The sequence below is a fragment of the Pezoporus occidentalis genome, unplaced genomic scaffold (assembly GCF_034315485.1).
Source record: "Pezoporus occidentalis ecotype Australia unplaced genomic scaffold, CSIRO_AGI_Poc_V1 ctg110, whole genome shotgun sequence".
Taxonomy (NCBI): domain Eukaryota; kingdom Metazoa; phylum Chordata; class Aves; order Psittaciformes; family Psittacidae; genus Pezoporus; species Pezoporus occidentalis.
This window is the reverse complement of record NW_026912887.1, coordinates 1,641,719-1,667,315: the sequence shown is the minus strand read 5'-3', so window position 1 is coordinate 1,667,315 and position 25,597 is coordinate 1,641,719. Positions and strand designations below refer to the sequence as shown.

General features: G+C 41.3%; 1 long non-coding RNA gene across 3 annotated transcripts in view; it reads left to right on the top strand.

Moving 5' to 3' along the window:
* LOC134170561 (uncharacterized) overlaps positions 1 to 25,597 on the top strand; it is a 104,809-nt gene that overhangs the window by 35,807 nt on the left and 43,405 nt on the right. The window contains exons 3-4 of one of the 3 annotated variants that reach the window (XR_009967309.1): positions 2,169 to 2,263; positions 2,581 to 2,708. The exons of the other annotated variants lie outside the window; for them this stretch is intronic. This is a non-coding gene — a long non-coding RNA (uncharacterized LOC134170561). Of the gene's footprint in view, positions 1 to 2,168; positions 2,264 to 2,580; positions 2,709 to 25,597 lie in introns of those variants that run through there. 3 annotated transcript variants of the gene reach the window in all.

Genomic DNA, 25,597 nt, shown 5'->3' with positions numbered 1-25,597 from the left:
CTGTTGTCTAAACAGAATATGGATGAGGTGTTTGGTTTTGTTTTGTCTTTCCAAACGGGCTTTGTCCAAAGAAGATAGAACTCCTAACTCAGGGCTGGAAAGCATTTGTTTTGTGCTCACTGTTCAGGTGTTTCAAAATTGGCACCTTTATGTGCCATATAGCAGGGGAAATGAAATGTATTTACAAAAATGCCTTCTTTTTTTGCCATAAAAGGTCAGTCCTATTTACATGCATTGGCTGGATCTCACCTCCTCAGAGGAACCCCATGTGTATATTGGAGCTCAATCAGCTTTGCTTTTTAATGTTGTGTGATTTGATCTGTCCTCTGCTGCTGTTAGCTTTGAGGCTAATTTTTAGTATGTGCTCTGCCTGTGCCAGCAATATAGAGCCTGTCTGTGAGATGGCTTTGAGGCCGGACAGGCACACAGCAGGTAACAACCTCTACCTGATTGCTCACAAGCAGCAGTAATGGCATGAAAGGGCAAGTCCTCTCAGTACAGTTCTGATAGTCTACATTCTCTTCTTCACCGATTCATTATACGTGAGTGGGAAGTGATCAACAGGCCTTCCTCATCCCGTGAATGTTCATCTACCTTGGTACTAAGTGTAACTGGCTTCCGTCATGGGCTGGGGGAATTGTGGCAGCGTGTACCCTCCTCACCACGGACTGTGTGAACTCCCCTGTCACAGGGTCCCCTACCCATGACATACAATGAAGTATGCAGTCTTGCAGATGGTTTCTCTCTTCTGGGTATTATATCAGTATGAGGGAGACATGTAAAGACTCACGGGGCAGGCATGAGAATTGAGCACTAGCATTCATTCTTCAGTATTTTAACCTTCCCAGGAATGAAGCTATAGATTAACTAGCCGTATTTACATCCCTGTTAATCATATTCAGGCAATAAAATAGCTTCTCTCCATTGTGGAGATAGGAAAGCATAGAAAACAACACAGAAAAGTAATTTCAACTGTGTTTTAAATTAAATGTGTTAACCCTCTCTATACAGGCACCGTGTCAGAGCTGGAGTGGCTTTAACTTGCTTTACATGCTACACAGCATTGAGGCATTTTCATTTTTAAACGAGAGGGTTCGCTCCAGGGTTTATAGCACTTTCTACAGAGAAGCCCATATGCATGTTTTCAGCAGAAATGTTTCCAGGCTTTTGATGAGCAGGTTATTTTGTAATTGCTCAGCTCTTAATGCTCTCATTTTGTTTCAAGGCATGTGTTAATGAACTGTGTCAGGAATCAGAGGACTCTGGGTGGACTTCTGGACTCTTCTTGTATGGCTACTCTTGCCTTCATTGAGCTGGTGGAGGAAGGGCATTAAGACAAGATGGCAGTGAATCAATGTGCTGGCTGTGCATTTAAAACCACCTCTTTTTGGCATCTCTGCTCTAGTAAAGCTGGCACATCACCTAGTAGGCAGGCGGTGTGCCATACTGACAGATGGCTTTGGAAGCCAGCAGCCAAGAGGCTATACATGAGCATCAACAGCATTTGTTGAGGGCAGGATACCAAGCCAGAAATGTCAGTGGTTTTCAGTCCAGAGCTGCTGAACCTCTATGCAAGAGAATGTCATTGATGCTTCAGCTCAGAGCTTGATTAACTGGGTAAAGGTAAAGCTGGAATTCCCAGATAAGTTTCTGTCTAGTCTTAGATCAAATTTTGCCTGCCCCAGGGCATAAAAGGAAAAGGCTATTGCACTGACCCTTCTCTCTGTAGAAGGGACAGTAACACATCCTGATCTGCTTCTGGTTAATGAGATAAAGCTCCTGGCTACCTCATGGGTTACTTTCATATTTTTTACTTTCTTTTTAAACCTGGACAATATTTCTGTGGTTAGAATCCTTTGGAAGTCTCAAGTTAATACTAAGATACTGTGTGATGGAGATAGCATCCGTGTTGTAGCAGTCTAGTAAACTGCTGGTGGGCTTTCTCAGGGCAATTGAGTGGGACTCTGGGTTTCTAAAAGCAGCCCTTTGCTGACGTAGCACCACAAGGCATGAAATTACTGAGCTTCATCTTCCAAATTGCAAGCTTTTAATGAAATGTTCTGATTGGAAAGCAAATGGTAGGAAACTTCTTCCAATTCTTTTTATATAATTGAATTTGAAAGAATAATTTGTAGCCAATGTATTTTTTTAAAAAAAGAACTTTATAGAAAACTCTGGTTTAGCAAATCTGAACACCAGCTGGCACCTAGAGAAATATTGTCTGTGATGATCTGTGGGTCCACAGCATGCACTTTTAAACTGGGTGATTACACTGATTAGCTTTATTCATACAATAATCAGATCAGTGTCTGCTGAAATGAGGGGGTTTTTATTTTGTGACATAAGAAGATTATTTTCATTTAGTAGGTTTCAGCATTTGTTAGTGCCAGTATGCTAAAAAAAAAAACATAAATTTTGCCTGTAGTCATGTGGGACAGTTGGAGCACAGTGAGTAAATTTGTGCTGAGACAGGAATGGATCTCATGGGGAATGCTTTAGTGTGGATTTCTATGCTTTGCAAAGGAAATAATGGTATTTCAGACTGTCGGTTTCCCACCTAAACATTTATTTCTATTGCAGTGGTACCCAGAGGCCCCTCCCGGTAGGGACCAGGTTGCACCGACAAGGTGAACTGTTGGTCCAGGGAAGCCGATGATAACCGTGCACCCGGGCTAAGCTTTCCCAGCACTGCTAGGCCGTGATGGCAGCGGTACTGGTAAGTTCAGAATTGCAATCCACTATCACTGTGCTGAGCTGGTTTTCTGTACAGTCTGAAAATCCTCATCTTTATTTTCCATACCATGGTCTTAATTTTCCCATGTTACATTAGGGTAAAATGAAGACTAAAATTTGTAATTTGTTGCAGTACCTTGAACATATCTAGAGACCAGATTTGATTCATTGCTTCCCTTTGACATTTGACCTAGGAAAGGAATATCTATAATTTACGTAAGAAACTTGGAAGATGCATCAGGCTCAGTAATAGGTATTCAAACCAGAATGAAGTCTACATTTGTCCTATTTATTTGAATTTTAAGCAAAATGAAAGCTAATTGGTACTCTTCAGTAAAAATTGGTTGTTTTCATATCAAATACTACTTCAGCCTTATTAATAATTCAGCCAAGATTCTATTGTTGGCCTGTTTTTTTAAAGCTTTATTGCATATTGTTATGTCTCCCAAGTATTATGACTGAAAAGTGCATTTGCGGGTCTTCCAAAATTCAGATAACTCCATAAATCTCCCTCAATCAGTAATGCATTAATTAAGAAAATGTATTGTTCATGCTTTTTGAACACAGACATTCATTATTTTGCTTGATGAAGTGACCTTAGCCAGAACTTGTTAATGTCCAAAGGGGTAAGCTTGTAACCTCAGTAATGTGGTTAATTTTAATTAGTCAAAGACATGCTCAGGCTCTCTGTAGCTTTGAAATATTTGAATTCAGTTTTGATGGCATTATTCTCAGGGAGCATGAAACAGATGCACATAATTCTTGTTAGCATATTACTTGAAATTGACTGCAAACATGTGTTCACTGTAAATTGTTAGACTGAGTTCATCTACTGGGAATCCAGTCTGCCTATTTGCCTTATTTTGTAATTACTACTACTATTACTAACTCACACCTAGGAGCCTGGATCACATTGTGGGCCTTTTGTATGCTGAGATCTGGATGTAAAGTCTCTGCTCCAACAGTTCAGAATTACAGCCTTAGAATTTCTCACTTGGTTTTATCTTAGACAAGACTAACTTCTGTAAATGAGAGATTTTATTCCAAATTACAACTTTTAATTTTATTTTTTGAGCATCTTTGTGGTCCTTCTCTGGACCTTCTCCAGCCTGTCCACATCTTCTGTGCAGAGCAGGGACCAAAACTCAACGCATAAGTCCAAGTGTGGCCTGACAAGTGCTGAGTACAGCAGGATAATGCCACCTTTATCTCTGCTGGTGATGCCCTTATTAATATTCCCCAGCATCTTCTTGGCTTTCTTTGCTGTAGCAGCAAACTGTTCACTTCTATTGAGTGAACTGTTACAGAAACAAATAAATAAAAATTACTGTGATATTTTTATTTTAAGTTAACCTGGTGGAGAATCTCTACTTTTTAATACTTTGAGAATATGTTTTTACAACTGAAATTAAATATTTTTACTTGTACATCTAAAAACAGAGGTATAAGAAGAATAATTAGAGAGCATGTAGGTGTCTCGTAATCCTTTGTAAGCTTCTGTGCACTGCTTCATTGTCCAAGTATGAATTTATACGCTCCTTTCCTCACCAGAGCGTTCCTAGCAGAAATGCATTCCAAATAATTCTGCAATTTTTATTTTATTACTTTCCATGCTCTAAAGACAAGAAATACTCTAAATAATCTTGTTACAGCTGAGTGTGCTGCCTCCTGTGTAGTCCCATTGCTTCACCAGAGTTCCTTGGATTTTGTCTTCAATCAGTATGTTAAGATAGCCCAGCTGTTGCATAAGGCCTTGAGTTTGGGACAGAAGCAGCTTGTTTGCAGAGTGTGTGTGGTTTTTACGTAGATGAATATCTTGGTTTTTGGGGATTGGTTTTATTGATTGTAGGGGAACAGTAGTTCATGACTTCCCTGTGTAGCCACTGACTAGTATATTTTTGATGACTTTCTTTCAGCAAAGAGAAGGTTCAGTTTTCATGGTGACTCATGTCAAATCGTAGCAAGCCATTGCTTTCTTGCTGAGATGGTATGAGAAGATTGACTGAGTATAGCAATAATGCTGTTCCTTGCTAGGGTGGAGCTTTATTTTGCAGTCTTGGCTGTAGTTTTCTTCCTGCCAAGACTGGAAGAAGGTGTAAAGTTAACAGTGAATTTTCTGCAAAATTGACCTCCCTTCTGGAAGTGTTGGGAAACATTCTTGGGGTGATAGTGGGTGTTAACACCTCTTAGCTGGGGAGAAATAAGGTAGGCAGCCAATTTCTCTTGCTGCTCTAAATTGATTGATGCTTTGTATGGTACATAGTCTTGAATGCTTTTAGTATGTGTTTTCTTATTTCTTGTAGTGCTCTCATTAAATGTTAAATGAGAGGTTGGGATTTGGGTATTTTTTCAGTGGCACGCAACTTGGATTTAAAATACTGTAAGATGTGGCATTTGCAGAAGATAAGTTTGAGGGAAAAGACGATAGCAGAGTTTATGTAGTGTCTAGTGACAGAGGGCTTGAAGCTCAGGGCAGTCTCTGGCATCTAGGCTTGCTTAGTGTGCTGCAGTCTCCCCCCCCTGGCACGCAAATACCTTTCATTTCCTCGTGTCTTCAGAGCTTTCTGAAGTGCAGTCAATAGCCCAGTCAAACCACAGAGGAATGGTTTGATCAGGTCACTAGTGTGCGTCAGCACCTCCTGGGCATGTGAGATGATACAGAAAACGCTGATTAAATATACACATTTAAAAGTGAAGATGCACCTAATAAATTTCAGCAGATAAAGAACCAAGTGAAGTGCTGGTTCCTGCAATATCTTTCTTAAGCTGCATGGCTTTAAGTAGGGAAAGGTTTTATGGTTTTTGTGCCTCCAATAGTAAAAGCCATATTCCTGTAAGGATACAATTTTGAACTCCGTACTGGAATTTGCATTCCTTGCAGACTTTAATTTGTACCCGAGGCAGGGAAATGAACTACTGTAGGATTAACATGGTGTCTTCACCCCAAGTACTTTCTGCAGAAGTACCGAGTGTGGATCTCTGCTTAAACCACTCTGTAGTTAGAAGGCAGCTCAGTGACTCTGGTGTGTGGTTTGGCTGCTGCACAAGAGAACTAGTAAAGACATTGCTTGCTTTATTTATTTTATTTCATAAACAGACTTCTGGGGGCACATTAGACTTCAAAAGTCCTTTCTTCCTCCTCCTTCCCTGAAGAAAAAAGTTTCCTTTATGCATATTGCTTTAGGCTTGTATTTCAAAATGACACATTGGTACCAAAGATTGGAGAGCTGAGCACATCACTCATGATGCATTGCTCCCTATCCACACAGTTCCTCCATTTTATGATCAAAATAAAACACTTGAAATATGTTCTAGTCCGCTGGGTGGAAGAGAGAACAAAATGCTGGAGGGGAACCTTTAAGTAGGATCTCTCTGGACTTATTTATAAGATTGCACTATTTCCCCCCCCCTTCCCTGTTTCTCCTCCTCTTTTCCTTCAAATATTCTGACTGGTGCTGACAGAAATGATTATAGCTTATGAGTGATAATATAATTCAGTTTCCCTCAAGGAGAGATGCTATCAGAGAAGGGTTTCTTTTTAAATATACTGGTTGAAAAAAGCCATCTTTCTTCCTGGAAGAACAGTTATTAATCTCTTACTAGTACATTTTCATATCATTTTGGACATTTATTTCCATGCTGTGATATTATAAACCCAGGCATTTGTGTCAGTTTTGATGCAGTGCAACATGCTGGAACATGAAAAGCCATAATTACCAGTGTGGTCATTTGAATTGCTAACCAGATCCTGACATTTCCAAATCGGACCCATTTCTTAGTGATCCAGAAGCAAGCCTGGGTGCTGTATGAGCTGCATTTCAATTAGACAGCTCTACATTTCAAAAGAAAATGCAGAGCATTCACATTCCCAAAGCATTGCTGAAGTGAAGAAGTGCTTTGCTAGTTACTGGTGCCTCCTCTAGACCCCGTGTTTTATTTGTGAGGGTTGTTTGATAAAGTTGTAGTTCCTGTGAATTTTGATGTGTTCTAAATGTTCAAGAAGATCTCTGTAAGGAACTTTTCCTGCAACTGTTAACTCTTTCTAAAGGATATACTCGTAGCAACCTGGTCTAAGGTTTGTATGTGAATGTGCAGTGTGAGCACATTTGTAGGTGTGAGCTCTCAGTGCTGCTGAGGTTTGGTGAGCCCTGTTCATTTGGGTTTGTTGTGGTGCAAGCCTCGTAACTTGAGCTTCATTTTAGCTGGTAGATGCATTTGTTCACGCTTCTGCTCGCTGAAGTTTCTCTGCTGGTTGGTGTTGCTTCAGGAGGTTATTTTGTGAGAGCTCTCCAGCTGCACTGGCAAAGTTCTGCACTTGGGCTGGGGCAATCCCAGCACAAACACATGCTGTGAGAGGCTGGATTGAGCAGCCCTGAGGAGATGGACTTGGGGGTATTGGTTGGTGAGAAACTGAACATAGCCAGGCCATAGTACGTGCAGCTCAGGTCCCTCCCATGTCCTGGGCTGCATCCTCAGAGCATGAGCAGTAGGTTCAGGGAGGGGATTCCTCTCCTCTGCTGCACTCTGGGGAGAACCCCCCCTGCAGTCCTGATCCAGCTCTGGGACAACAGTACAGGAGGGATTTGGAGCTGTTGAAGTGAGTCCAGAGGAGGCCATGGAGATGCTGTGAGGGCTGGAGCAGCTCTGCTCTGGAGCCAGGCTGGTTCAGCCCGGAGAAGAGAAGGCTTCAGGAAGACGTTAAAGCAGCCAGTGCCTAAAGGGAACTACAAGAAAGCTGGAGAGGGACTTTGGACAATGGCCTGTAGGGACAGGAGAAGAGAAATGGGTTTAACCTGCCAGAGAGGTTGACATGAGGCATTAGGCAGAATTTTTTCCCTGTGAGGGTGCTGAGGTGCTGGCACAGGGTGCCCAGAGAAGCTGTGGCTGCCCCATCCCTGGCAGTGTTCAAGGCCAGGTTGGATCTGGTCTAGTGGAAGGTGTCCCTGACCATAGCAGGGGCTTGGAACTGGATGAGCTTTAAGGTCCCTTCCAATACAAACCAGACTGGGATTCTATGAAAAGTATTTACTTTTTTTATTCTGCAGAGGGGAAGTGTCAGTTGCAAAGTATCTTCCACTTCAGTTCAGTTACTATGGAAAACCAGTACCGATTCTAGGCTAGGCATAAGGGAAGAAATCAAGAAACAATTTGAAATGTGTTTGAGTTAGTGGGACAGACATGTATATTATTACTTTCTTTATTATTTGCTTGGAAAATTTTGTATCTAAAAACCTGAAGTTTGATCTTTATTTCTGCCTCCTTTCCTTTTTTCTTCGAGAAGTGCCAGAGTATTTTCCCACAAAGCAAAGGTGAGTTCATGGCTCAGTCTGGGGAGGTCACTTGTTCTTTTCCTTGTGTGGACCAAATCATCATTTTCCTTAAGCCATGGGTCTGCTTATTGAATCAAGGAGAGAAAGAGAGATGACAGAAGGCAGCTTCAGGCTTCTTTTAAAGATCAGACTTCAACCTTTCATATATAGGGATTTCACCTTTCCTGCCTGAAAATATCAGATTTGCATATCTGTCATAATGTTTTTGTGTATTGAACTATGAAAGTGTAGCTGTAGACAAATGAATCTAAAAACTGGCTTAAATTAACAGTTGTTTTCTTTATGACTGGTTTTGCTTCTTAGAGGATTTGAGAGAAGTGCTTTAATCTGTTTTTGTGACAGTATTTGAAATACATAATTTCTAATACTGCACACAATGTGGTAGTTGTTGAAAAAATACTTGTCAGAGCTCCCCTCCTGATTTCAGTCCATCCCTCCTCAAAGGGTTTTTTTTAGATCTATTTGAATTGCATGTGAGTTTTGGAGTGACTGAAGCAGTAGTGATGATGTTATGATGTATGGTATTTAGCGCAGTCTTTTAGGAGACAGAGTTGAACTTGAGAATAAAGATAATTTGGGCATATTATGCTTTGCACTCTAGTTGGCAGTGGATAATTTTCATGCAACAGATGTGTTTGATTATAGCAACCCAGGGCATGGAATTACTCCTAATGCTAAAGCTGGTGAATTCAACACAGTGCTAGGCTGTGCAGTTATTTCCACTGCAGAGATGTCTAGACACCTCACCCAGGGAGCCAGGCCCCCAGGTACTAAGCTCTGTGTGCCTGTGTAACAAAAGGCCTCTTCCAGACTGAAACAGCTTTAAAAATACACTTGGAAGCACGTTGGTTGTTCCAAAAAGAAGAAAAAAAGGGCTATTATGATTGTGAAACCCCTGTGTGTGTAAAAATAAGAAAACTCCATGTGGCAATCAGTGAATGAGTGGCAGTGTGCACAGCTACCAGCTGACTCATTACCCCGCTGGGTTTCCTCCTTGGTGCATGTCTCATTGTCTCCTCAGCCTAGTGTGGGTCACAGCAGTCACCTATCTGCCTCTTGCATTAGTGATAGTGTGCTCAGGTAATGGCAAGTATAGATGATGCAAAGAGTTTTGAGGCTGGTGCTGTCTCTTGGCCTGCTTGCTTCCACTGGTATGCTCTGGGTGGCATGGGGTTGTTTGGTTTGGTTTAAAAGAAAACATTAAAAATGGCTAACTAAATACTGTTGTCTGCATCTGTGATGTCTGAAATCCAAAGTATGAAGCAATGAATAAACTTGTTGGCATTTGTCCTTGTGCCTCCTTCCATAAGGAGCATTGCTTTGTCTGAGCCAAATCACTTCTGCAAGTGCTTTTGTAGGTCTGAACTACTTGCCTATGAACTGCTACTCTCTTGAATCAGATTGTGCTGTTTTTGCTGAAGCACAAATAGCCAGTTTCCTTAAAGGACATGGCTGCAGATAGGCTTCATACTGCTAATAAAGCCAGAATGCGTGTTTGTGTGTGTCTGTAACATGGCATGTCTTTTCCAGATGTAATTGCTATCACTATTAAGTTGGGGTTCCATTTCTGTGGCATTTTAGAAATATGATACAGAATATAGATGTGGATTTGTGTTTTAAGTCAGCTATGATATAAAAATAGGAGGAGTCTGACACAGCTTGGAGATGCAGACAGAGCTATGGTCACTGCCATCCATCACGTCCCTTCTCAGACAGAGGAGGGGAGAAAAGGGGAACCTCTTCTCATCCCTTTTGAGGGCACTCTGGCCCCTTGTCATTTCTCCATCAAGAAGCACTGTCACCTGCAGTGACAGCACTGACATGAGTAAGTGGTTTGCAGGGATAGAGGAAAGCATCACAGTGAACAAAACTTGTCAGCTTTAATTAGCAGTGTTGAATGATGTCTTGAAAGCCTGTAGGTATAAACAGACAAATAAGCTGGTAGAATTAAAAACAGATGTTAGAATTTAACTCCTTTAATAACAACATCCCCCGCCTCCTCCCCATTAAAAAAGTCTAATGTCAGTTAATGCCCAATTCTATTTATACATTTCTCATTTACATGCAGATTTAGCATAATGTATTCAGGAAGAAAACATGCTTTTCATTTGAACAGAGGTGTGTCTTGGTGTTTGTCAAACCTCTCTGCCCTTACCTTGTTCTTAGGCACTTGTCCAAACAGAAGGGCCTTGACATAAAAACTGAGCAGGCCATATCTCAGATTCCATAAATTCCTGATCCTCCAGAAGAAGTTAAAGAAAATCTGTATTAAAATACTAGAAAAATGTTGTTTAGGCTGAGTGCACTGAAATCTCTTAACATGAAAGTCATTCAATGCAATAGATGGCTTAATACATGACTGTTTCCAGGGTTTCTGTGCCTTTGCAAAGCAAGCTGTTAATTGTGACCATATGCAACTAGAAGTGGAAGCAGACACCATCTTCATGTGACCAGCATGATCCCACAGCCTCTGACCATGGCTGTGGGGTGGGATGTAGCACACACTAAGACAGTATTAGTAATAAGGTGGTGGAAGTGGAAGGAAAAGACATGATGGCTCCCGTAAGCCCTCAGATAAATCTGCATCCACTTTGGCTTGTCTTTGCTTGTCTTTGCATGTTTTTATTTGCAAAATCTTTGTGTTGCTCTAAGTCTACAGAACATAAGCAAACTGTAGTCTTCTGTCTTTAAAACCTGGATTTAGGCTGGAGGTGCACAGTGCAGAAAGGGCCGTGGAAACGAATATGATCTTGGAGCAAAATGCTTTTTCAGTAAGCCCCATTTGGAGACATACAAATGCTTCCTGACAGAGTGAGGAGATGCTACATGTTTTCTGGTCTGTTAATCTAAGGATCAGCAGTCTGTGGCAGGGATGCCAAAGATGGCACCCAAGCAAACTCTGAATGGCTTTTGGCAAGGCTGCTACGTTGTGACAGGAGAAATAGCTGAGAGAAACAGGATCTCCTTCTGACAATGTCCTGTGAAGTTGCAAACATGGCCAGAGTGGAATTCCTATCTAACACAAGCATGAGGTGGTACATAAGCAGTAACTTTCCTCTGAGAGGCAGCATCTCTTGGCTCTCTGCTTAACACTGAAATTGGAAGGAGAAAATCTAGTCTGGCACAGGTCCTCTGAAGCAGAATGCAGCATGTCCCAGCAGTGGGCGCGCAGCTTGGAGCTCAGCTTTTCCCCATCAGCCTCCTTAAGGGGTTCACATCTTTGGGAACTTCTTTAAAGGTAAGTCTTCATACTGATATGTACCAGGAGAGTAAGTCAGTCTCTGATCTAACTGCTATTGCTGTTTGAAAGTGACACATTTTTCTGGGTGATGTATTTGATGTCACACTTCGCTATTGGACTTTTCATGGCACCTGAGGACCAAGCAGTGCACACGGGTGTACTTCAGGATGAGTAATTGGAATGCTTTCTTTTAACTATTAGTCATTGTTTTTCCTGCAGGCTAGACCTGTATTTATGACATGAGCTGCAAATGCTCCAATAAATTATGAATAGGCATGTAAATGTTTAAATCCTTGTGTTTGGATGAGAGGAAAGACTAGAAAAATAAGAGCAATTCTTGATGTACTCTGGTTTTCACAATGCGACAGACTGTCAAGGTTAAAAGGACCTTCACAGATTTTTATTCTCTCTTCTATTACTTGCTTGATGTAAAATGTAGATGGCAAAACAGGAGACAGTCATGGTGAGGTGTCAAGTTATTAAGTCTTAATTGCTTCTAGAAAGTACACAAGTGAACATGTTCAGTGCTGTGATGTAAAAATGAAGTACGTGTTGAATAGATTGACTAAATATGCAGCTTGAGGACACATCTTCCATTTTTATGCTTTTGGCTTGCTGATCCTTACAGCTCGCTAAGACATGATTAGCCTTACAATCATTAATATGATACTGCTATAAAACATTGCTCCTGTTTCTGTTCATTTTGCTGAACTATGTCCTGCTGAAAACAGAATAATGGGCAGTTACAACTGAAATCAATAGCTATTGTTTCTCCTGTTCCAAAGCATTAATAGGGTAAAACTAAACATAGGCAGTATAGATTTCCTCTCAGAGTTATGAGCAAAGTTGATTATAGAAGATGTCTATGTATGAAAAACTCTCACCTTTGTATGAAAATTACCTGTAGGAAGATTTCTTGGGCACCTGGGGGAGGTGATGAGCCAGTATCTGCAGATCTGCTTCACCTGGATGCTGGTGAGTGGGGTTCTGGAGAAATGCAGCCCATCTCTGAGGTGGCTGTGGTCCTCCCTCAGAGGGCATTGCTCTGAGCTGAACCTCCAGTTTGGTGACTGTGGTTTTTTTGCTTGTCATGGGTGAAGATTCTGCTGTTTTTAAAAACAAAAACCACCACAGAGTAAAAGCCACAGAAAACCTCCTAGGGGGAATCACCTAGTGCTGGTAATCAGCATGGCCATGGTTCTGCCCCTCAAATGGGGTCCACTGTTGTAACAGGCTTGTTTTTTTCAGTTACATGGAATCTTGAAACATGCTGTGTGGAAACTGTGAATTTGGTATGCAATTTTATCACTGCAAGCTGTTAACCCTTGGGATGACAGCTCTCTAGCAAGAGGGATCCTGCACTGAGGAGGTAAAATTGCTTAAATTTTTTTTTCTAAAACAAGTACTGATGCTTGACTAGAAGTTATGCTCCTTTTGCAGAAATACACTGATGAAGCTGTGTTACACTTCATGGGGTACAACTTTATGTTCTCTCATGTCCTTAAAATTTGACTATCTACATTTTGGTTTTATGTTACAGTGGTGCTTTCAACAAGGAGTAGATGGGAGGGTGGGATCCTGAAGACAAATTTCTCTGCTTTTCCTTCCGAGGAGGTTGTTGTACCTTCATCTGCTAATAGCAGGCTTGTTCTGTCCAAATGAGGCACTCAGGTGACTGCAATGTTCATCTTGTCATGAAAACTTTGTTAAACAATTGTCCATTGATAATACTCCATGTTTTCTTCCTGTGTTAATTTTGGGCTTGGACAAAGATGAGTTATCACAACACTCCTGTCCAGTGTGTTAATAGGACCTTAATTTAAACACAGAAAATCATAAGCTGCTGTTCAAGAAAGATGAATTCACCCTGAGACTGGGGGAGAAGGGCTACAGGAGTGATGTGGGGAATGAAGAGCTCATGGCAGGAGACAGAATGAGCTAGCTCAGGTGTCTGCTGTATGGCACTTCCGCATGCTTTGCAAGCATACTCTTAGATAAAAGGCTTCCTATCTTGCCACTGTAGTGTCTCAGCAGAGTCCATATTTCTCACAAACAGATATTTGTGCTTAAATGTCTAAAGCGTGTCCTGCAATGATAAATACACCACTATGGGCAAGCAGAAAAGGCCAGGAAAGACTGACTGGTGCCTCTTCCACACTGTGCTGGTGAAAAATAATTCTTCTTCCCTGTGTAATGCAAAGCACTAGAAATAATCCTTCCTGGGTTGTTCTTGGCTGGTGATGTTGAAAGCTTTATTACGTTTCCCTGTAGTTGGTACAATTTTGCTGCCAGCTTGCTGTTTGGGTTTATGTGTTCCTCATTCATTTTCAAGGAGTTGCATACCATGGAATGCAGAGAGCAGGATTAGGACATTAGATTCAAAGAAAATAGTTGTGAGGGGAGAAAACGACTGTTTTCAATAGAATCTAAAGTACTGAGCAGTTTTTTGCTGGTGTTTGTTTTTAATAGTTGCTGAATTCCTTTGTCTGTTCCCCCAACATTGTCAGGAGATTCTTGTTGTTTAATTTATTTAATAGCAATAGTTTCAAAATCAATAAGCAATGAGAAAAAACAAACCCCCAAACCTGAGCTTGTGCCTCCTTGGCAGAGAGTACTGTGTTCCGCATCTGCTAGCTGAAACTTGAGCAGGCTTCATCCTCATACCCTCAGCCTGGAACCTGATCCTGTGTCCATTTATGTGGAAGAGAGTCTTACTGTGAATTTACTGGGCTTGACTTCACACAGTCTCTGTAACAGTGGTTTATCAGTCAGAAATGTGAACCCTTGTGTGATTTTGGTGGGGGTTTTGGTGGGTGTTATTTAAGAGTTTGACTAGCTGGTACATTTGCTTTGCTCTTAGAAATGCAACTGTTTTAATTCTTTAAGTCTTCAGCCTTAAACATATGCGTATTTTAGCAAATACACACGTTTCTGCAGTTAACTTCACAGAGACACAGCTATTTTCCTTCTGTAACAAAGCTGGCTGGAAGGTTTGTACTGTCAGTAGAAAATACTGGTTAACCAAGAGAAATGAAAATCTGCTTGGGATTTTATTGCCTTAATCTTGAGCAGTTTAGCTTGTGGTTTTAAGACTTGCAGCAAATTAGACATTACTGATGATGGAAAATGAGGTGTGTTTGAATTTTGGTTATTCTTCAGATAGAAGGTGGCTTCTACTCTGTGTGCAGAGCAACAGCCTCACATCTTCTGGTGGTTCTAACCGCCTGGCGCTTTCTCTATAGCTTGATTCTTTGATTCCCTGGTAGATGGATTTTTGGAAAACTAGAGGTAACACCAGCCAGTCCTGGTACTTCCAGTAGGAATGCCCAGAAGGCCTTCTCCTAGGTGGACGTGTTTGTAGCATGCTAAAAACTACTAAATAAAAATAGGTTTGATGCAAAAACGTGGTATTTGCATCAAGGAGGGCAAGATGATTACTTTCTCTAGGCTGTGGGAGAACACTAACATATGCCATCCTTACATCCAGTTAGATTGATGAATACCAGATGGAAGTCATGCAGAATGTTTTCTCTAGTATGCATAAGTATTGCTGGCAGCTTTTCGGTTTTTGATATAGCAAAAGACAGTTGTACTTGCTTTAGTGAGTTGAGATAAATGCCTGCAGACTCTGAAATCTGTCTAGGAGCAGCACTTCAACTCCAAAAGCTTTCAATGATCCTTCGCTTATTGTCAAGGTATCATGACTGTGGCTATCACTTAATGCAAGTACTTGACACAGTCTCTTAGTTCCTGCTAGTGCAGATAGGTAGCTCTTTTGCACAACTTTATTTTTCATTAATTTCTATTTAAATCTTAGTTGTGCATCTGTTTTCCTTTTAATAACCAAAGACTCATGTTGAAAAGGGCACTAAATAGTTGTTCATGAAGAGCACGACTGTGAATTTGACGTTCTTCTGTTTCTTTTCCCCAGCACTTTGTCCATCTTGTCCATTTCGGTCTTGCAGCTGCATTTAATCTGTGTCAGTGGAGTCTTGTCAGTTGTGACTTAAAACAATGAGTTGTGCAGTGCCAGCAGAGTCATCTTGTGTGCATGCTCCTCACTGCCTGTGTTGCTGTGTTCAGTTACTGAATGTGTTCTGGTTACTGACTTGCCGTAACAAATACTGAGATACTATGGAGGTTTTGTCTATGAAAATGCCCATGCACACAGCTGTTATATTTTGGCGCTGTGTTTTTATGGTCTTCTCCATCAGTACATTTGCTCTCAAGGGGCCTAACTGGCTTTATTAGTTTGTGACTTCTAGTTTTTAAGCTAATGATCTGCAGCAGTTTGTCTTTTGTAACTGTAGCCTGTGATCTGGGTCTGGTTTGGGTGTGATTTCCATGTGGCTGTTATTTGTTTCCACCAGCCCAATTTGTGACTGTTCAACATCATTCAGTTGAGACCAGTTTGACATAATTTCAGGTGAGACCAGGAATGAGTAACGGAAATCCATCCTGAAGAACTTCTGCACAGAGTGGCATTTGTGTCCTGCTTGTGCGGGAGTTCAAAAGAGGCTGTGAACCATGGGGTGGTTGTGGGGAAAAGCAGTTCTGTAACTCATTTCCTTTGGGAAGGAGGAATGAGACTGCAAATGGCTATAACGACTTGCTCTGGCTGGAGAACTGCAAACTGGCTTCAGTTGCTGAGACAGCTCAGTCTCCCAAGGGGGGAGCATGTGCTACCTCCCACAGGTAGCAAATACAGCCTGTTCTCCCCTTACTTTGACACAGAAGTACTGAGCTGCTGCCAACTCAGGAGGCTGCACAAACACAGAGCAGCCAAGAAAGGAAAGGGTAGAGCAGTGTGTTTGGACATGTTTTTGGAACTTGATGAAATTACTTTCCCCCAAGGTACCCAGAGGAATAGGGTAATAATTTCGGATAATAATTTAGGATACTAATTGGAGCTGGTTGTAGACTTTTCAATGACTTCTTTTTATGTTAGAAAACACCGGCTCCTCAAAATGAGAAAAATGTTTTCTTGAAGGATATTTGCTTTGTTAAAGCTTGTAAGAGGCTTCCTAGTCTTCTGAACATGAGTTTGTCCGAACCCAGGACAGAGATGCACCCATTTAGCTGTTCGAAAGCCTGGTTGTCAGAGCTCTCACCCAGGATGCCAGATGGACATTCTTAAGAGTTTGCTGCATCAAAATGGTCCTCAAGTCCAGTTGGAGGCAACGCATGGATGGACAGCAGAGACCATGGTGCTTGCAGTGGCTGACAAGGTCACCTCAGCACTTCCCTGCTCCCCAGGGACCAGGTAACTGAGCCGCTTCTGAATTTGTCATTTAAGTGCTGCATTTCACAGCAAGGAAATTGATGATGTTTGCTATAAAGATCACTCAGTAAATGCCCCACTGCAACTTCATTAGTCACTCAAAGCTATGCAGTCCCTGCTCATCAGTCCTAGAGCTCTGTGATTAAGGCTCATTAATCTGATGCCTGGGCTGAGTTCTCCACTGATTCAGGACTGCAAGGTAACGCACTGTGCCACATCCCCTACTTAGCAGGAGTTCTGGTAGAATATCTTGTCTTGAGGTTTTATCATCTGATTTCCCAGCTCAGAGCTAACAACGTGTACTTTCAGCTCTTTCCTCTTTGGCAGGAGCTCTGCTCTGCTGTTCTCCCATAGCAGGTTTATAGGGTGCCTCAGAGATCGAGGTACTAGATGGAGTCATCACATCCTGCTTGACTGCAAGGGAGGCAGAGTTAAACCTGCCCTGGGCAGGAATGTCTCTAATTTAACAGTTAAGAAGTATTTTAAAATAATAGTAGAGGTAACATGCAGTAAAGTGCCATCAGTCTTCCTTTGCAATAGACTTCTTAGGTTGTAAAAAGACTGAATTGGAGCCATAGTTGGATTTACGCTTATCTTTCTCACTGAGCTAGCAAAATTGGTTAGGGATTTATTTGTATTTTCCTGGATGAGGGATTTTTCCAAAACTCATTTGAAGATCTGTTGCTTTTAAAAATCCCCTCCTGTGAGACTTGGGGGAAAAGGAAGAACTAATGGAACTGGCACTAGGAAGATGAAGAAAACAGTGGTAAAATGGTAAAAACAGTACTGAGAAAATTATTTTTTTCAGTCTAAGCATAATTACATGAATATGTTATAATACAAAGTAAAACCCTGTGTGATGCTGTGATAGGTATTAAAATGTTTATGCTCACACCAGTCTGGTGGTAAGAGCAGAAAGCAGTGCGGGCGTTTCACCAGGTGATGGTGCTGTGGTTTCACAGAAATTCTCCCCACTATTAAATTCATTTTTTGACGTGGCTATTATTGAGCTTTGGTTCTAGCTGGGCACATCAGCAGTGTTAGGCCTGCAGTGCTGTGTCACTTGGGACTCCTGGCCATGACTTGCGGTGATGTGGAAAGAAAACTGCTTCTCGCTCCACAGAGTGAGACCCATGGTGAGGAATGGTTGCTTCTACAGCATCAGTTCTTAGGGGGATTTGGGATAATCTTAACCTTTGAGTACTGTGTACTACTGTGGCATACACATAGAGTCAGCTCCAGCATATGGGGAGGGAAAGCGTCCTGTAAAACTGTTTGTGGTTTGTTCTTTAGCCTCGACAAACCTCAGCATGTTGTGTCCAAGTCACATGTTGAATACCACAGGAACTGATAACCATCAGAAGATGGTCATGGTGCAGCCATGGGATGCAACAGGGTGTCAAAGAGTGGGTGTAGGAGAACTGGGGAACTATCTGATACCTTTTCTTTGAACAAAAGTATTAAAAATTGTAAAAGGTATCTTGCAGAGGCACGCAGTCAGAGCAACACAGTTCCTAGTGAGGCTTGGTAACCAAAAGCATCCAGATCAACTAGGAATACAAACCTCCTGGGTTTTTTTTCCAGTGGGAGCTCTTTGCATTTACTCCTACGACACTGAATGTGTCACAGTGTCTTAGCAAGCAACTCATCAGCTAGGCTTCAACAATTAACCATCTGCGTACTCCTGATTGGTAAATATGATTGGTTTAACTACCATCATGTGTCATTAGAATGTAGTATGTAGTATTTTCTGTAGTAGTTTGTGGGCTCTGTGATGGCATTCGGTAATTGCCATCATGTTGCTTTTAGCAAAACAACGTGAAAAGCTGCCTGAGCAGGGTAAGGTCCTAAATGATGGTTTTTACTTGATATATATACAGACAGGTGAGGCTCAGTTACACCATACAGTTTTTTGTATGATTCTTAAGTACTGAACACAGAGCAATGACAGAGGAAGGTAGATAATTAAGGATATTGCAGTTTCGCTGTATACTGTACTTGGATATCTCAGTGGTGCCTTAAATTTCCCAGCTAAGCTTTTTGCATCCCTTCTGAATTCCTTTAACTGTCTGTAGGGGTTTATCTGTGAGCAGTCAGTGCTTGTTCACAATATCTCAACCAAAGTTGACTGTAAAGAAGCAAGTAGTACCCAGGGCATTGTTAAGAAGGTTTTAGTGGAAATGTTGCAGCATGAAGTTTATTCTCTTGTTTGGGATGCAATAGCGCTGTAACAGTCAGTCAAGTGTGTTATCAGATGAGTTGGTCCTGTTGAGTTTCTTTGACAGCTGGGGGAAGAGCTGCTAAGGGCTCTTGGATGCTCAGCTTCTTGATTTATCGCTTCATCTAATTACCTTACTGTGTTTGTTATCAGGGCTTGGACAACAGGCTTCCTTCAGGCACAGTGTAACTGTGTGAAATTTTGGGTGTTCTATGGTGACAAGAATCACATGGAGTTTCCTCTGATTTCCTTTTCACACTGGTGAGTTCTGTTGTCCCTTTGCTTTCTTTCACTTTGATTTAGGATTTCCACCTTTTTGGTTGCTTGGATTATTGAATGCAGATACACAGAATGGCACTGAGAGCGTACAATCAAATTAGCAAATACACCCACAAGGACAGGCTGTTTGCGTAAACTCAGCAGGACTCTAAAGAATTATGGAGTCCAGATCATAATAGATGTCTTCATTTTAATCTTCAGATTAAAAAGATAGAGCCTATTGCAAGTGCTTTGCAAGTCAGTATTTGCTGAGCCTGATTTTACAAGTGTCACTTTAACAGCACAAAGAGTGTCTGCTCTGCGACATTCATACATTGACTGTCAAATATGTGGAAACTGGAAGAGTTTCAGAAATATAAGGCAAAATGTCCCTGAGAATTGGAGTTCACTGAGGTTGCTGGGGCCCTAGGAATGAGAGGTACAATAATTAGTTTGGCAGCAATTATATGAATAGGCCTGAAGGATAAACCAGTAATGATTAACATCATCTTTAGGGCATGTAATAGTAGTACTTTGAATGATATTGCCGAAGCATAGATATTTTATGTGATTCCATAGTGGAAGTCATAGCAACGATTTCCTACTGATGGAAATATGAGGACAGAATTTGGTTTAAGGGTTTTTAAAAACCCACCAAAAACTTGAGCCAATAGCTGATGTTTGCTAAGAGATGTCTGTGCAGTCATGTTGATGAGCTTGGATGTAACAGGCTGTGAGCACTTCAATATCTCATTGTAGACAGAGGAATACCAGGTTCCTAAATGGAAATGTGGCAAACAAAGAGCAAACTGATGGGATTATTGTAGGATAGGCTAAACCCTGTGATCACACTGTGTTTTTTCTACACGCTGCAATTTGAATTAATTTTGTGTCATTTACAGGGGAAAAAGAGACTTAAACCATTTAAATGTTATACTTGAAATCACTTTGTGAATGAAGTATGCCACTATTGTGGTAAGAACTGGTAAATAAAGAGAACTGTAAATTATATGTTAATAACAATAAATGGGACCAGAGGGATGCCTGGTCTAATCTGTATTTGATTGGAAATGCAGTATCCCAGAATCACCTATTAAATTGCAGGGTGGGTGGTTTAGATAAAACCAGCATTGTATTGGTATTACTGTCTTATAGCAGCAGGCAATAAGACTTGTCAGGACAAAGAAAAACAAGAAACTTTGCATTGGAGTGGGAAAAGAGGGGGTGAAAGAGGAGTTTTGTCTGGATCCTGTGTGCTGAGGTCGGAAATACATTCAGTGGTGTACCCAGTGTGCAAATTGTGATTGCTGCTGTGGCTGACATAAGATGCATATTTTCAGATAAAAAAGTTGTAAAGACACTTGTCAAAGAACACTAATTCACTCTTTGTGTGTCATGGGATACGCTCTTCTGCTCAGAGCTTTCCAGCACCATCAAGTATCCAAGCTGTGAAAATGTATGAGTAGTCATCTTTAACAGCAGAACACAAAGGTTTATTTCAGCTTGGATGAGCATCTGAAAAAGTGGGTGCTTGCTTATTCAAATTACAGTATTTTAGTTGTTCTCATGCAGAAATTGAATTCTTGCAGAATTGCCATATTTTTCGCAGACAAGTCCTGCGTTTCCCTCTCACTGGGCTGCAGACAAGGCATCAGCTGGTTTTCTCCTGTCTGCTGCTGTAGTCCTGAACACAATCTGGATGTGGAAACTGGAAATACAAAAGTAAATGGGGAAACAAGAATTGGGTGTTAGTCAAATGTCGGAGATCTTGTAGAAGATGATAAAAGCATATGCATGTAGTGCACTCTCTTGGTACACCAAAGCCAACTTTCAGCATCATCCGTCTGACTTCACTGGAGTTTTTCGGACGCTTGGAAAACCTTTCCTCCTCCTCTCTCCCTCCCTCTTTCTCTCTGTCTCTCCCTCTATCTCCCTGTCTTTCTGCCTCTCTCTCTTTCTTCCTTGATGTTACCATGGCTATCAGTCCATAAGAAATGACTTGATTTCTCTGCAGCTTGGCTTCATCTGTAAAACATGGACAAGTGTGCTGTCCTTGTCAAGTACTTTCAGTGCTAAAAAATGCAGGGTGCATGTGGCAGCCGGGGAGGTGCTGCAGCTTGCTGCTGAAGGAGTGTTAGCCTTCTCTGCACAATTCTAATATGTAGGACCTTTCCCTTGAGGTTTTGAGTTGCAGGAAGAAGGGAGGGGAAGGTTTACTCCATGGTGACTTGTGACTTCTACATAAAACACTTGCTCAGAGCTAATTAAAACTTTGAGAAATCATCAGAACTTAAATGAATCAGTGCAGCGTGACTAGCAGCTTGTGTTAAAGCAAATAGCCACAATGCATCAGTAAACATGCACATTACTTTTTCGTGTCGGGCTGTGTCTCGCTGCAGTGCTGTGCATTGATAAAAGATTTCTCTGTGTCTGTAACTTTCCACACGTTGAAGTTTATTGGTTTTTCCGAACTTCTTTCAGGCCTTTTAATATATGGAGAAACAGTCTTTAAAATGATTTACCAAGGAAAATTCACTGTGCTTCAGCAATAACTACCTGTTAATAAAGTGTCTAAACTAAAGACTGAAACAAAGCTAGGACCAGTTCCTGTTCAGTCATGGCTGTTAATTTGGGTAATCTCCTTTAAAAAGGGTTATTGCAGTTATAAAATATTTTCCCATGGTTATGATGGCAGTTATGGAAAAGATACATGGCTTACAAAGCTTTTGTTGGGCGTTGCTCACTCCTGGATTCTTTAACTGCTGCTGTAAAGTAAGCCTCAGTTTGAAGAGGCAAAGGAGTGGAAAGGATTGGAATTCAGTAATGAATATAATTACTCCCACTGGCTGCTTCTTCAGTTGGTTTTCATAGCAATAACCTCCTATTGCTTGGGCTGTTTTTAGCTCTCTTAGATTCTTTTGGATCACTTCGTACCTTCTGTCTGTGTGCATAATACATCCTAGTAAGCAGTATAGTTCTGCCTTTGCCTGTTGCAAGAGTGTTATAAGCTTGCACCTGCTGGCTGGCAGATGCTGTTGGCATCTGATTTTTCATTCTCTGCAGACCTTTGCAGGTTTTTCAGGCTCTGGCTCTCACCACTTACCCATTCTTTAACCTTGGTGCTTTGTGGTAGCTAAGGGTGTTCTTTCTGTTTGTGCAAGAGTGCAGGTGAAGAATGGAACACCTGGCTGGTGCAAAATCTCCAGTTTGAGCTGACCACTCTTCCTAAACATTCCACATCTTTCTGTTTTGGTTGAGGTTGTGGTGGCACCTCCAGACTGATTCAGACTGCGGAAAGGTGTGAGCTGAAAGAGAAGACACCAGCATGCATTTCCTAACCTGGTAATGGACTGGGGTGAGCTTTTGTCTTGACTTTTTCAGAGCCAGGGTATTCAATTGTCGGCTTGTGCAGTGCAGGCTAAGAGCAAGCATTTGCAGTTGGGATATTTATGGGAAGCTACAGTGGAAGTAATTAAAAGAATTCCAATACTGTTGCAAGGATAATGAATGATATCCCAGATTATTGCAGTAATGAATTTATAACAGTCAGTTGTATCAATGCAACTAAAGGGAAGAGCAGAAAACTGCAGTATGGTAATGGGGACAAGGAGGGAGAGGTGAGCAGAGCAGGAATTCTCATGCTGGCTTTGCCATAAAGGAGTACACATTATGTAACTGTACTCTGCAAATTAAATGTTACACTTTCATGCCTTTGGTGTTCAGCATATCTTAATTAAAAGCCCCTTAACTGGTTCAAGGATTCAAAACTGTGTAATACTGGTAAACAGACAGACATCTGACTACCTTTCTAATCTACCAGATTAGTTTATTTTAGTAGTTCAGTGAATAATTAGTGACTAATGGCATATTATTAAGGGTGGATACTGATTTTTAACTTGAGTAGGACTTTGTCACTGGAAGTGGGTGTCTTTCTGGGATATTCAAGGCCAGGTTGTATGGGTCTGGGAGCAACCTGCTCTAGTGGAAGATGTCCCTGCCTGTGGCAGGAGCTTGGAACTGGATGAGCTTTAAAGGTCCCTTTCAACCCAAATAGTTCTATAATATCAAGGATTTCAGGTTTTAAAAAAGGAGGGAAAAAGTGTTTTTGTTTGTTTTTTTTTGTTTGTTTGTTTGTTTTGTTTTTTTTGTGTTTTTTTTTTGTTTGTTTGTTTTTTCAGAAACGGCAAGTTTTGCAGCTATTCCACCACTAAACATGCATCATTTCCCAACTCCTCTCTAAATGAAAATCAAGAAATTAACTTGGAACAATCTTATTTCCAAATTGAAGAGCAGACAAACTGAAAAGTTGATGAGTGTGTTTTTGTCCAGATGTAGTTATAATAATATAAGCAATATTATACTTAGAACTGTAGGGCTGTAAGGATAAAAAGACTAGTGGCTTATGTAAACTCAATTCTGCTAAATAACACAAGATGATGGCATTTAGTATCTGGGGTGGTTTCTGATAGCACCTTGGCCCTCCACTTGCCAGATCAATGCCAGCATTGTTGCAGCCAGTGCTGAGCCAGAGCTTTCAGAGCAGGACCAGCCCCTCTGTGTAGGGTGTTCTAGGCTTTGCACGTCAGTGTGGTGAGTGCTGGGTCCTTCAATGATGTGGGATGGATTGTTAGTTTCATGGGCTGTGCTGTTTCATGGAAGGGTGCTGCTCGTTCGCTCTCACGAGGAGGAATCCTCAGGGTTAGTCTAGTAACAAACATTTGTTTTGTGAAGAAACCACTTTCTCCCAAACAGGCCAGAGAGTAGGAAAGAAAACTTCCTGACACATTATATTAGACTTCATTTGCATTTATGTACTTTGGAGGGAGTCCTTGTTTTAGGTTAGGGCTTCTGCATTAAGATGAGAAACATGCTGTGCTGGAGTCTGCACATGCTATTTGTGTTCCTGCATCCTGGTTTCTCAGTGTTAAATAGTTGAAAGAGTATGTGGAAAGAAGTGACTGTGGTTTTGTTTTGTGTATTTGGAAGCTCCACAAGTTTGCTTTTGTGGGAGGGCAGTATAGGAGGTGGAAATAGAAAATGTTCTCTTTTGCTTCAGAGAGATACGCAGTTAAATAAAATTTAATTGCATATGTTTTGATACAGATTTTGTGTTTCATTTTAATAACTTTAGATGGTGAGTCAAAGTAAAATGAGGCATTAGTAGAGCACCTATGCAGAATAACTTCATTGCCAGAAAGGTGACTGCATGCTCTCAGAACAGCATCATGTTGCATTCTTTTTTCCTCTTAGTTTTTAGAATTGAGCTGTTGGTTCCTCCGTAGTTTCAAACCATAAACTGATTTAAACCACTTGATTCCAGCAACTGGCTCCTGATCAGCAGCGTTGCAGGTAGCAAAACTCGTGAATAAGGTTGCTGATGCTGATATTGCTGCCCAGGTTTCTGAAGCACCTTGATCATGATTATAATCTCCCAGTATCAGTGTGATGTTTAGCAGAAGGCTGGCCCTTCTATTCTGCTAGGACTCAGTACACAAAGAACACTCTGCTGGCCATAGCCTCAATTTAGAGGCTCAGGACTGAAACACTGTAGGTGCATCCTCCTAAATGTGAGGTGAAGGAACAAGCCTACAAGCTTTTCTGCTTACTGGTGTGTGACCACCATTAACCTTGGCTATTTTACCTGGTCAGGCTGCTCACACCTATCATGGTGTGAAAAGGACTATTCCAGAAACAGAACTTGTGCACTTAAAGGTGCATGTGTGACTGTTCAACTTGTCATGATTGTCAGTTCCCAGCTTCTTTCCCTTGCATTACACTGGTGAACTGGAACTCTGATAAAGGAGTTATGTACAGTGATGACAAGAATTGATTTCCAATTTCCTGTAGAATGACTTTATCATTGCTTGTGACTCAGGCAATTTAGCTTATATTACAGTGCTAGCTAGGGGCTATAGATCACCCTGACAGTCGTCTAGTCACAGAGCATGCTGATTTTGACAAGATATTGAGAGATTTTACAAGAGTTTCCTTTGTGATACAGCTTAAAGTGCCGTTTTCTGTTGTCAGATCATGTTTGAAGAGATTTTGTATGAGCCAGAATAAAAAGTATCTGGCTCAGTTTGTATAACTTGCTCTTAATCTTCGCACTTAAGAGCCTATGAAAAAACTGAACAGCCCTCTTGTCTTGGGTATGGTGTAGGACATGCAGGTATCTCTGTGAAGTTAGACAGAAGTTTAACCTTTTTAGGTGTGGTAAGCAGCAGATGCTTGGGGAAAGGGTGTAAGTAATGAGGCAGATGTAAGATGTAATATAGCCTTTCCTGCATGTGCCCTGACACATTTTGCTGTCACTGACCTGGAACCTTGCTGAGTTGGGTGAATAACACTGTACAGGAATAGATGCTATTGCTGCCCTCATTAAGAATTTCTGTTACTAAACGATGGTCTGATTTGCTCTCTCTCTCTCCTAGAAGCTAAAGCACTTTGCTTTTGGGTGAGCTCATCATCTTTTGACACTGCTGACCTGTACACAGAGCTGGATGGGGGCTTAGTGTTGGGTTGCCAACACCAACTGC